The sequence below is a fragment of the Heptranchias perlo genome, chromosome 3, assembly GCF_035084215.1.
Source record: "Heptranchias perlo isolate sHepPer1 chromosome 3, sHepPer1.hap1, whole genome shotgun sequence".
NCBI classification, from domain to species: Eukaryota; Metazoa; Chordata; class Chondrichthyes; order Hexanchiformes; family Hexanchidae; genus Heptranchias; species Heptranchias perlo.
In genome coordinates this window covers 103,939,006-103,951,147 of record NC_090327.1, presented here as the reverse complement: position 1 = coordinate 103,951,147, position 12,142 = coordinate 103,939,006, and the positions used below count along the sequence as shown (strand labels likewise).

The window sequence follows — 12,142 nt, the reverse complement described above, 5'->3', positions numbered from 1 at the left end:
GTTAAGCATGACTTACCCTTTACAAACCCATGCTGGCTCTCTCTGATCAGTACATATTTGTCCAAATGCTCAGTCATTCTGACCCTGATAACAGATTCTAGTAACTTTCCCACAACTGACGTTAGATTAATAGGTCTATAATTTCCTCGTTTATCTCTCTTACCCTTCTTAAATAGTGGAGTGACATTGGTAGTTTTCCAATCCAAGGGGACAGTTACTGAATTGAGAATATTTTGGAAGATCATGACTAACATATCAACGATTTCCTCATCTACTTCTTTTATTAAGCAGAGGTGGAAATCATCGGGTCTTGGGGATTTGCCTATCTTTAATTTCATTAGTTTCTCCAACATTTTTTTTTTACTTATGTTCCTCCTCTTGATTATTTTTAGTTTTCCTTGTATATCTGGTGTTTTATCCTCATCCTCTACTGTGAAGACCGATACAAAGTAGCTGCCATTTCCTGATTTCCAATTACAGTATCACCTGCACCTGTCATTACGGGTCCCACATTACCCTTAGCCACATTCTTTCTCTTAATATATTTGTAAAACCCTTTAGTGTTGTCCTTTATATCCCTCGCAAGACTTTTCTCGTGTTCCCTTTTTGCAGCTCTTACCAATTTCTTTGTATCCTTTTGCTGTTCTTTATATCTCTCCCAGATCTGCAGGATCTCTCTTGTTCTTTGCCTTCGTATAAGCCCTTTTAGTTTTATACCATCTCTCACTTCCCTTGTTGACCATGGTTGTTTAATTACACAAGTAAAACTCTTGCCCTTTAGGGGTATATACAAGTCTTGTATTTGACCAAATACTTTTTTGAATATCTTCCACTGTTCATCCGTAGTTCTATCCATTAATAGATCTGCCCAGTCTATTGTGGTCAATTTCTGCCTTATCCCTCCAAAGTCAGCCTTACCTAAATTTAAAACCTTGGTTTATGACTCATCCTTCTCCTTCTCAAACCTAATATCAAATTCTATCATATTGTGGACACTGTTAGCTCGGTGTTCCCTCACCGTTAGATTATTCACTAGTTCAGGCTCATTACTCATTGGTAATGTTAAGATAGCCTGTTCTCTTAGTTCAAAAACATATTTTTCCAGAAAACTGTTCAGAATACACTCAAGAAATTCACTGCCTTTGAGACTCGAGCTGCTCTGCTTCCTCCAGATGCAAGTTGTTGATAAGAAATAAAAAGAATCAGTAACATCAGGAATGTAACTGGAGTCACGCAGACTATACCAATATCAGCCTTTGTTCAGTGATAGTGTTCTCGCCTCTGATTCAGGAGGCTATGGATTCAACCCCGATTCCAGAGACTTGACACTTCCTTTCTGAAAGAGACTAAAAGCATTCGTCTTTCAGATAAAATACTAAACTATGGTGGGTGTTAGGGATCCGATGGCACTTTTTGAAGAGAAGGGGAATTCTCCCAATATGCTGGTCGGTAACCACTGCCCTCCTCCCCCCCGCACCACCACCATGTCTATTTTATGTGGCCAAGCCAGTACATAATATATTTTGTTCAGTATTTTAAGGCAAAGTAATATTGGCTTCACATTTCTCAGCTATATTTATAGCTTGGCAGTCACTGTTCCATCTCAATGTCATAATCACAGCTGCCATTCCCATTGCCCATATAGGCTTGAGTGACTGCCAGAGGGTTATATTTACCCAGGACCATATAAAGACTTCAAACTACATGCACCTAATTCTACTGTCTTTCCACAATAGTCTTTAGCTCATTTGCTTACTGGGGAGAAAGAACTAAGTGGCCTTCCAATCAAACTTTAATCTCCCCTACAGTTTCAAACTGACTCTGACTGTTTAGCAAGAGGAATTTTCTCTGAAAAGTCTCTCAATTAATTTGGTCTTGGTACTACTCTCCTGCAATCTGGATAGATAAATTGTTCTGAGTAAGAGCCTTTGACTACAATCTAATACTTAGAAATTCATTCCAGTATATTGGGAAATAGAACACTTCCCTCTGTTTTGGACACCTAGGTGGTGGGGAGGGGAGGGGGATTTCAACTGCCAGATACCTGTTTCTCACCTGAAAATCTAGTGGGGACCTTGTACACCCGGCTATTTTAATTTTCAGGCAGGCCTTTAAATGGATGCACAGTATTCCCACCACCCCCCCCCCCGACCTCAAAAAAAAAGACATGAAGTTGTTTAAATATGTAAATCAGGATCCTACGCTGGTTGTATGATCCTGATTGCAATAGTAGAAGAGAAATGGGCGAAGTGTCCAAAATGCATGTTAATCCTATATTTTCCTGGCATTGAGGCCTAACCAGTGCACCTTTACGGGATTGCTGTAGGCTGTTCCGAAACCTAAGTTTTTGCCCTCCAGATCCGTTTCCGTCACCTGCCCCTGCTCAACAGGCCCCAGTTGCTAGCCGGCTCCTTACAGAAGCCGGACGATTTTTTGCAGCACCAAATTGATGAGCGGCAGTGGAGTGCCCGTAGGGTGCCCGCAACTCACCAATAAAATTTAAATAAGGCTCGAATCTAAAAATAGTTTGGGGCTCCTGGCAGTGGCCTCGGGCGGGCACCGCAGGCGTACTGCTGATATCGCACCCATTTTGGACCTGAAATGAAAATCTTCCCCCTAGTGTCAGATATAGCATATTCAGATGCAGAGTAAAGTTCCATCTGCTCTGCACCAATAATATTCCTCAACCTCAAATTCAAGAGAACAACCCTACTACAACATTGCAAATTTTATTTCCCACACCAAGTATCCTAATGGCCAAGAGATTGATGATTTGTGCTGAAATGTGGGAGTCTGGTGATAATGTGTTTTACCTGTTAGGCTGAGACTAACCAAACTCATTTCACTTTGAACTTCTACAGCTAATAGAGAGAGGACTTTCATTCCATCAGTCTAGACTGCATTTGAATCCAAAACCCACTGTGCAACTCAGTGCCAGAAATTCCTTTTCTATTGAAAAAAACATTAGAAATGTTCTTCTCCGTAATTAACTTTGATACGTGTGATTCTGGGAATCCAATTTTGTTAATGGGCAAAATTGAAGTATTCTTGTCTGGCGGCTGTTCCTTTGGTTCCTGTCAACATAAGCAGTGTAAAAATGAACTGCAGTTCAGATCCCTGTAACAAGATTGTTTTGATGCAAAGTCTTGTTGGTTACAGGCGGGAGGGAGGGATAATTCAAATATAAAATGCTATGAGATCAGAAAGACCACCTTCTACCACCTCTGTAATATCGCCCGTCTCCATCCCTGCCTCAGCCCATCTGCTACTGAAACCCTTATCCATACTTTTGTTGCCTCCAGGCTCAACTATTCTAAAGCTCTTCTGGCTGGCCTCCCATCATCCACTGTCCATAAATTTCAGCTCATCCAAAGTTCTGATGCCTCTATCCTAACCCGCAATGTCCCACTCAACCATCATCCATGTGCTCTCTGACCTGCATTGGCTCCCGATCCACCAACGCCTCAAATTTAAAATTCTTATCTTCGGTTTCAAATCCCTCCCTATCTCTGGAACCTCCTACAGCACTACAACACTCAGAACTCTGTGTGCCTCCAACTCTGGCCTGTTAGGTATCCCTCATTCCCTTCACTCCACCATTGGCGGTCGTGCCTGCGGCTGTCTAGGCCCTGAGTTCTGGAATTCCCTCCCTAATCCTCTGCCTCTCCACCTCTGTCTTCCTCCCTCTCTCCTCCTTTAAGACCCTCTTTAAAACCTACCTTTTTGACCAAGCTTTTAGTCAGCCATTCTAATATCTCCTTCTTTGTCTTGGTGTCAGTTTTTGTCTGATTACTCTCCTCTGAAACCCTATGGGCCATTTTCCTACGTTAAAGGTGCTATATGAATGCAATTTTTTGTTGTTGATTCGTACAGTTTATATATGGCTGACAATTCCCTTTTAAATTTGATTGGTGGGATATTTAAAAAAGCAGGAAGTCCCAGTAGCTCTCACTGGGTATAAAAAGAAGAGTTGTTCTGTTCAAATGAGGGACAGTTGTAAAATGCCATTATAGAAAGCAGTTTGAATTCTGAGAGAAGCAGTTTGATATTCCTGAGAGGAAGGAGAAATGTTGTTATTTTTAAAATTGTTAATAGAGGACAAGCTTATTTCTTAGAGCTGCATTTTTTGTTATTTTGTCTACTTGATGAGTTAAGTAGAATGTTGTCTCCTATAAACATATAAGTAGATTATAATGATTGTCTCTTATGTGCATGTTTATCTTTAGTAAAATAAATTCCGTTGATATTTTGAAGTTAAAACTAGGTATGAAATGATTCCCCATTACTTTCAAAGAGAGAGTGAAATCATATGGAGGCATGAGTTAAGTCCAGTAGCTAAAAGCAATTAGCAGACAGGCTTTGCTGTAGGTTTCCTGGATGTGTTACCAAAAGCTTACCAAGATCACAAGGCAAGGATAGACACTTTTAAGGTTATGCATAGTTGTGACTTACACATGAATGTGATCTAAGATATAAGAGATGAAATAACCTAGGGTAAAAAATGAAAAAAGACGCAAAATCATAAGTCGCATTCTAGGTACATTACATGTACCATGATCGAGGCTCCTTTAATCAGACCATTGACCCCTTTACTGCTACATTATATAAAATTTAGAGATGAAGATATAATGGTCGAATACTCATTATAACATTGGCCTAAAAGCATCCACACTACCTACCCTTCACTAGTGAGTCCTACTTGGTAACATAACCCATAGGTAGTTTCCCCTAACCCAGCAAAACGTTTTACATCTGCAAAAGCAGATTCATTGTATTGCTGTATGTGGGACCTATCTGTGCAGAAAATGGCTACTACATTACAACACTCACTGCACTTCAAAGTAATTCATTGTGTATAAAACATTGTGAGACATTTCTGAGTGGTGTGTGATAAGGTACAACCCCATGACTGGAAACCATCAGGAAAGATACCATTTAATTCCATTCAGTGGCCTGGTGACTTTTTCCTCGTTGACTTCAAAACCATTCATTGTTAGTAAGTGCTTTGAAACATTTCTGAGCCACCAAGATAAAGTGCTAAATAAATTAAAGTTTTCTTGCTCGTATCATTGAGCACAAGCTCTGTTCTTTTGTTCTCGCTATTAATAAATGACATCAAGGAGAGCATTTGACAAATGTTATAAAATATGCTGCAGTTTTCAGAAAAGAGAAAAGAAGGAATTAAGCCTCTCGTGCTTGATGTACTTGTGTGTGTAATGCAGCATGAGAATTAGTTTTCACCTTTCGCTAATGGAATTACAATACTCAGAGTACATCGGGCTATCCCATGTCATGTGGCAACCAGGTGGAAAAGACTACTACGAATGGTGTGTGTGTGTGTGTGTGTGTGTGTGTGTGTGTATAATAGATATGAGTATAAGTCCTAACTCACACCAATTCCCGTTCACCCATCACCCCTTTGCTCGCTGACCTACATTGGCTCCCGGTCCAGGAACGCCTCGATTTTAAAATTCTCATCCTTGTTTTCAAATCCCTCCATGACCTCGCCCCTCCCTATCCCTGTAACCTCCTCCAGCCCACAACCCTCCGAGATCTCTGCGCTCCTCCAATTCTTGCCTCTTGCGCATCCCTGATTTTAATTGCTCCACCATTGGCGAAGGTGCCTTCAGCTGCCAAGGCCCTAAGCTCTGGAATTCCCTCCCTCATTAACTTTGCCTCTCTACCTCTCTCTCCTCCTTTAAGATGCTCCTTAAAACCTACCTCTTTGATCAAGCTTTTGGTCACCTGTCCCAATACCTCCTTATGTGGGTTGGTGTCAAATTTTGTTTGATAGCACTCCTGTGAAGTGCCTTGGGACGTTTTACCACATTAAAGGTGCGATATAAATACAAGTTTTTGTTGTTGCATGTGTATATAATATATGTGTAATCTAACACCAACAACGACTTGCATTTATATAGTGCCTTTAATATAGTAAAACGTCCCAAGGCGCTTCACAGGAGCATTATCAAATGAACATTACACATCGTGAATATAGATATATAGAGAGAGATACAGAATAAATTGATTTTATAAATAGAGGCATAGAATACAAAAGCAAGGAAGTTATGCTAAACCTTAATACGGTGGAACCTGGTTCTACAGATACTTGCAAACAACGGGCAACTTAAAATATGGACACTTCATGACGGTGCCAAATATTTTACATTATAAAAGATACAAGAGGCAATCTGAAACAATGGACACTCGCAAATTACGAGCTACAGACAGCCTTCAATGTACCAAGCCCTATTTATTTCATGTATTTTACACCTTAAAACACGGGACCAGGTTGCACTATACATGGGAAGACTGGTCCTCCGGAGTGACCACAGAGTCAAACTGGGCTGGAAAGTGAAGAGAAGTGTGGCACAGACAAAGACTTTGGCCAACCATAGGAACAGGAGTAGGCTATTTAGCTCCTCGAACCTGTTCCGCCATTCAATGAGATTATGGCTGATCTGTGACCTAGCTCCATATACCCGCCTTAGCCCCATATCCCTTAATAATTAACAAAAATCTATCAATCTTAGATTTAAAATTAACAATTGAGCTAGCATCAACTGCCATTTGTGGAAGAGAGTTCTAAACTTCTACCACCCTTTGTGTGTAGAAGTGTTTCCTAACTTCACTCCTGAAAGTCCTGGCTCTAATTTTTAGGCTATGTCCCCTAGTCCTAGACTCTCTAAACAGTGGAAATAGTTTCTCTCTATCTACCCTATCCGTTCCCCTTAATATCTTGAAAACTTTGATCAAATCACCCCTTAATCTTCTAAATTCCAGTGAATACAATGCTAGTTTGTGTAATCTCTCCTCATAATTTAATCCTTGGAGTCCAGGTATCATTCTAGTAAATCTACGCTGCACACCCTCCAAGGCCAATATATCCTTCCTTAGGTGCAGTGCCCAGAATTGAATATAGTACTCCAGGTGTGGTCTAAACAGGGCTTTGTATAGCTGTAGCTTAACTTCTACCCCCTTGTATTCTAGTCCTCTAGATATAAAGGTCAGCATTCCATTAGCCTTTCTGATTATTTTCACAACCTGTCCATGACATATTAATCTATGTACATGAACCCTTAAGTCTCTTTGGACCTCCACTGTTTCGAGCTTTTCACCGTTTAGAAGGTACTGTGATTAGGTCCAAAGTGGATGACCTCACACTTGCCTACTTGGGCAAAACTGTGGCAAATGGATTTCATTCATTTAATCTATTAATATCTCTCTGTAATTTTATGCTTCCATCTACACTGGTTAGAATGGTGCCTAGCTTTGTGTCATCGGCAAACTTAGATCTGAGGCTTTCTATCCGGTCGTCCAAGTTGTTAATGAATACAGTGAATAGTTGAGGCCCCAACACAGACCCCTGTGGGACACCATGGGCTCAATTTTTAAACCTAAAATTAAAGCCGGCGGGATGATGGTTAAAGAACCAAATATACCTCATTGAGGTACTTAAGGCACTTTACGTGAAAGCAGGTGTGAAGTGCCGCAAAGGAAACAAAATTAATTAAATAACAAACCATTGTACAAAGTTAAAACACAAAATCAACCTACCTTTCCACCCTGCTCCGATGTCCCCCTCTTCTTCCCCACCCCCGACGTCCCCCTCTTCTTCCCCACCCCCGACGTCCCCCTCTTCTTCCCCACCCCCGACGTCCCCCTCTTCTTCCCCGCCCCCGACGTCCCCCTCTTCTTCCCCGCCCCCGACGTCCCCCTCTTCTTCCCCGCCCCCGACGTCCCCCTCTTCTTCCCCGCCCCCGACGTCCCCCTCTTCTTCCCCGCCCCCGACGTCCCCCTCTTCTTCCCCGCCCCCGACGTCCCCCTCTTCTTCCCCGCCCCCGACGTCCCCCTCTTCTTCCCCGCCCCCGACGTCCCCCTCTTCTTCCCCGCCCCCGACGTCCCCCTCTTCTTCCCCGCCCCCGACGTCCCCCTCTTCTTCCCCGCCCCCGACGTCCCCCTCTTCTTCCCCGCCCCCGACGTCCCCCTCTTCTTCCCCGCCCCCGACGTCCCCCTCTTCTTCCCCGCCCCCGACGTCCCCCTCTTCTTCCCCGCCCCCGACGTCCCCCTCTTCTTCCCCGCCCCCGACGTCCCCCTCTTCTTCCCCGCCCCCGACGTCCCCCTCTTCTTCCCCGCCCCCGACGTCCCCCTCTTCTTCCCCGCCCCCGACGTCCCCCTCTTCTTCCCCGCCCCCGACGTCCCCCTCTTCTTCCCCGCCCCCGACGTCCCCCTCTTCTTCCCCGCCCCCGACGTCCCCCTCTTCTTCCCCGCCCCCGACGTCCCCCTCTTCTTCCCCGCCCCCGACGTCCCCCTCTTCTTCCCCGCCCCCGACGTCCACCTCTTCTTCCCCGCCCCCGACGTCCCCCTCTTCTTCCCCGCCCCCGACGTCCCCCTCTTCTTCCCCGCCCCCGACGTCCCCCTCTTCTTCCCCGCCCCCGACGTCCCCCTCTTCTTCCCCGCCCCCGACGTCCCCCTCTTCTTCCCCGCCCCCGACGTCCCCCTCTTCTTCCCCGCCCCCGACGTCCCCCTCTTCTTCCCCGCCCCCGACGTCCCCCTCTTCTTCCCCGCCCCCGACGTCCCCCTCTTCTTCCCCGCCCCCGACGTCCCCCTCTTCTTCCCCGCCCCCGACGTCCCCCTCTTCTTCCCCGCCCCCGACGTGCCCCCCTTCCCCGCCCCCGATGCCCCCCTCTTCTTCCCCGCCCCCGATGCCCCCCTCTTCTTCCCCGCCCCCGATGCCCCCCTCTTCTTCCCCGCCCCCGATGCCCCCCTCTTCTTCCCCGCCCCCGATGCCCCCCTCTTCTTCCCCGCCCCCGATGCCCCCCTCTTCTTCCCCGCCCCCGATGCCCCCCTCTTCTTCCCCGCCCCCGATGCCCCCCTCTTCTTCCCCGCCCCCGATGCCCCCCTCTTCTTCCCCGCCCCCGATGCCCCCCTCTTCTTCCCCGCCCCCGATGCCCCCTCTTCTTCCCCGCCCCCGATGCTCCCCTCTTCTTCCCCGCCCCCGATGCTCCCCTCTTCTTCCCCGCCCCCGATGCCCCCTCTTCTTCCTCGCCCCCGATGCCCCCCTCTTCTTCCCCGCCCCCGATGCCCCCCTCTTCTTCCCCGCCCCCGATGCCCCCTCTTCTTCCCCGCCCCCGATGCCCCCCTCTTCTTCCCCGCCCCCGATGCCCCCCTCTTCTTCCCCGCCCCCGATGCCCCCCTCTTCTTCCCCGCCCCCGATGCCCCCCTCTTCTTCCCCGCCCCCGATGCCCCCCTCTTCTTCCCCACCCCCGATGCCCCCCTCTTCTTCCCCGCCCCCGATGCTCCCCTCTTCTTCCCCGCCCCCGATGCCCCCCTCTTCTTCCCCGCCCCCGATGCCCCCCTCTTCTTCCCCGCCCCCGATGCCCCCCTCTTCTTCCCCGCCCCCGATGCCCCCTCTTCTTCCCCGCCCCCGATGCCCCCCTCTTCTTCCCCGCCCCCGATGCCCCCCTCTTCTTCCCCGCCCCCGATGCCCCCCTCTTCTTCCCCGCCCCCGATGCCCCCTCCTCTTCCCCGCCCCCGATGCCCCCCTCCTCTTCCCCACCCCCGAAGCCCCCCTCTTCTTCCCCACCCCCGATGCCCCCCTCTTCTCCTCCCTCCCCCCCCCAGATCTTCCACTCTTTTTTCTCCCCCCCCCACCCCACCCCGATCTTCCGTTCCAGTGCCGGATGATGTCTCAGTCTCTCTCTTTCTCTCTCCCCCACCCCCGACCCCCTCAGCATTGCAGCTCCTGTCGGCAGCCAGCCTGTCAATCAAGCTGGCTGCCAGGTGCAAAACCCGGAAAGAACTTTAATCATCATCAATTACATTGCAATCGCGTCGTAAACGGTAAGTTTTTTTAAAATTCGGGTTTGCCATGCACACCTTCACCTCCACTGCCAACCCACCACCATTTCAAAATTGAGCCCCATTAGTCACATCCTACCAATTTGAGTACTTGCCCATTATCCCTACTCGCTGTCTCCTGCCACTCAGCCAATAGTTTGTCCTCATTTCCATGAGCTTCAGCTTTAGCTAACAGTCTCTTATGAGGGACTTTATCGAATGCCTTCTGGAAGTTCATATAAACAACATCCATGGACATTCCCCTGTCCACTACTTTAGTCACCTCTTCAAAAAATTCAGTCAGGTTCATCAGGCATGACCTGTCCTTTACAAATCCATGCTGGCTCTCTCTGATCAGCTGAAAATTTTCAAGATGTTCAGTCACTCTGTCCTTAATTATAGACTCTAGTAATTTCCCGACAACAGATGTTAGGCTAACTGGTCTATAATTCCTTGGTTTTCCTCTCTCACCTTTCTGAAAGAGCAGAGTGACATGTGCAATTTTCCAATTAAAGAAATGGCTCCTGAATCGAGAGAACTTTGGACGATTATAGTTAGGGCTTCTGCAATGTTCTCACCTACTTCCTTTAAAACCCTGGGATGGAAACCATCTGGTGCTGGGAATTTGTCACTCTTTAGTGCCATTATTTTCTTCATTACTGTTAATTTGCTTGCGTTAATTATGGTGAGTCCCTGTCTCTGATTCAAAATTAGTTTCCTTGGGATGTCTGGCATGTTATCCTCTTCCTCTTCTGTAAATACTGATGCAAAGTAATTAATTAACATGTCTGCCATTTCGTTACTTTCATTTACAATGTCACCATTATCAGTATTTAAGGGGTTCACATTACGCTTGGGCTGAAAGGCGGCATTTCTATTTTACCCAGCCTTCTGAGAATCTCTGGGATGAGATGCTGCTGGTGAGACATGGACCAGCATTAAAAAGATAAAATTTTACTGAGAAATAAGGAGTTTCAATAGAATATTCAGAGATCCAGAGAACACATCATGGGCAATCGCCACCGAAATGCCAAGTGTACGACCCTTGTAGAACGACATGTTTCTTCAGATATTAAGACAATAAATGATCAGATTAGCCTTTCAGTGCCGACCGCCACCGACTTTGATATCCAGCGTTGCTCACTGTCTTCTTAAAACTTCTATTCATTTATCTAAATGGGATGGGGGTAGAATATTGGATTGGGCTGAAACTGATCAGTTGAACATTTTATTAATCGTTTATTTCAACTGTTGCAAAATCAAATGTGAAAAATCTGGAGCTGCTGATGCATGGAGTCGCCACTGAATATATACTTTTCCATTTACTTAAATATGTAAATAGTTTTTATTGCATTTCTGTTTGCCGCTGTATTGTAGTTCTGGTGGTAAACTCACTGCCGGGGGTCGTCAGTCAGTGTATAACAAGCCAGCAATGCCGGATTCATTCACCAGTCTAAATTCTAATGCTCAGACCCATTTGGAAAATACGGACACCTGCAAAAAATGGACAGCTCATTGCCAGTCCCCTCGGTGTCTGTAATTTACAGTTTTCACTAAATCACTGCTTAGGCCTCAGCTGGAGTATTGTGTCCAATTCTGGGCACCACAATTTAGGAAGGAGGTCAAGGCGTTAGAGAGGGTGAAGAGGAGATTTACTAGAATGGTACCAGGGATGAGGGACTTCAGTTGTGTGGAGAGTCTGGAGAAGTTTGGGTTGCTCTCCTTAGAGCAGAGAAGGTTAAGGGGAGATTTAATAGAGGTATTCAAAATTTTGAAGAGTTTTGATAAGAGTCAATAGGGTGAAACTGTTTCCACTGGCAGCAGGGTTGGTAACCAGAGGACACAGATTTTAAGTAATTGGCAAAAGAACCAGAGGGGAGTACTTTTCTGTATTTTCCTTTTCCATTCCCTTAACTAATATACCTCTATTATGATCATATCCTTTCAATGCTGAAAATTCTAGTTTCTCCAGTCTGTCCTCATTACTCTGACTCCCAACACAAGGAATAAGCTTTAGGGCTCTTCTTTGCACTGCCTCCAACACTTGAACACTGGAGCCAGTGTCAGTCGCTCGGCTGGATTCTTATGAATGAGCACTTGGTCAAACGCTAATCATTGGAGACTATACAATAGGAAAATCCTCCCAGGCCATGTGCACCAATGCCGGAACAGGACAACAACAACTTGCATTTATATAGTGCCTTTAAAGTAGTAAAACATCCCAAGGCGCTTCACAGGAGTGTTATCAAACAAAATTTGACACCGAGCCACATAAGGAGATATTAGGACAGGTGACCAAAAG

General features: G+C 46.5%; 1 protein-coding gene across 1 annotated transcript in view; it reads left to right on the top strand.

Moving 5' to 3' along the window:
- Positions 1-12,142, top strand: part of LOC137318715 (dual specificity calcium/calmodulin-dependent 3',5'-cyclic nucleotide phosphodiesterase 1C-like) — a 478,280-nt gene that overhangs the window by 167,059 nt on the left and 299,079 nt on the right. The window lies entirely within an intron of this gene.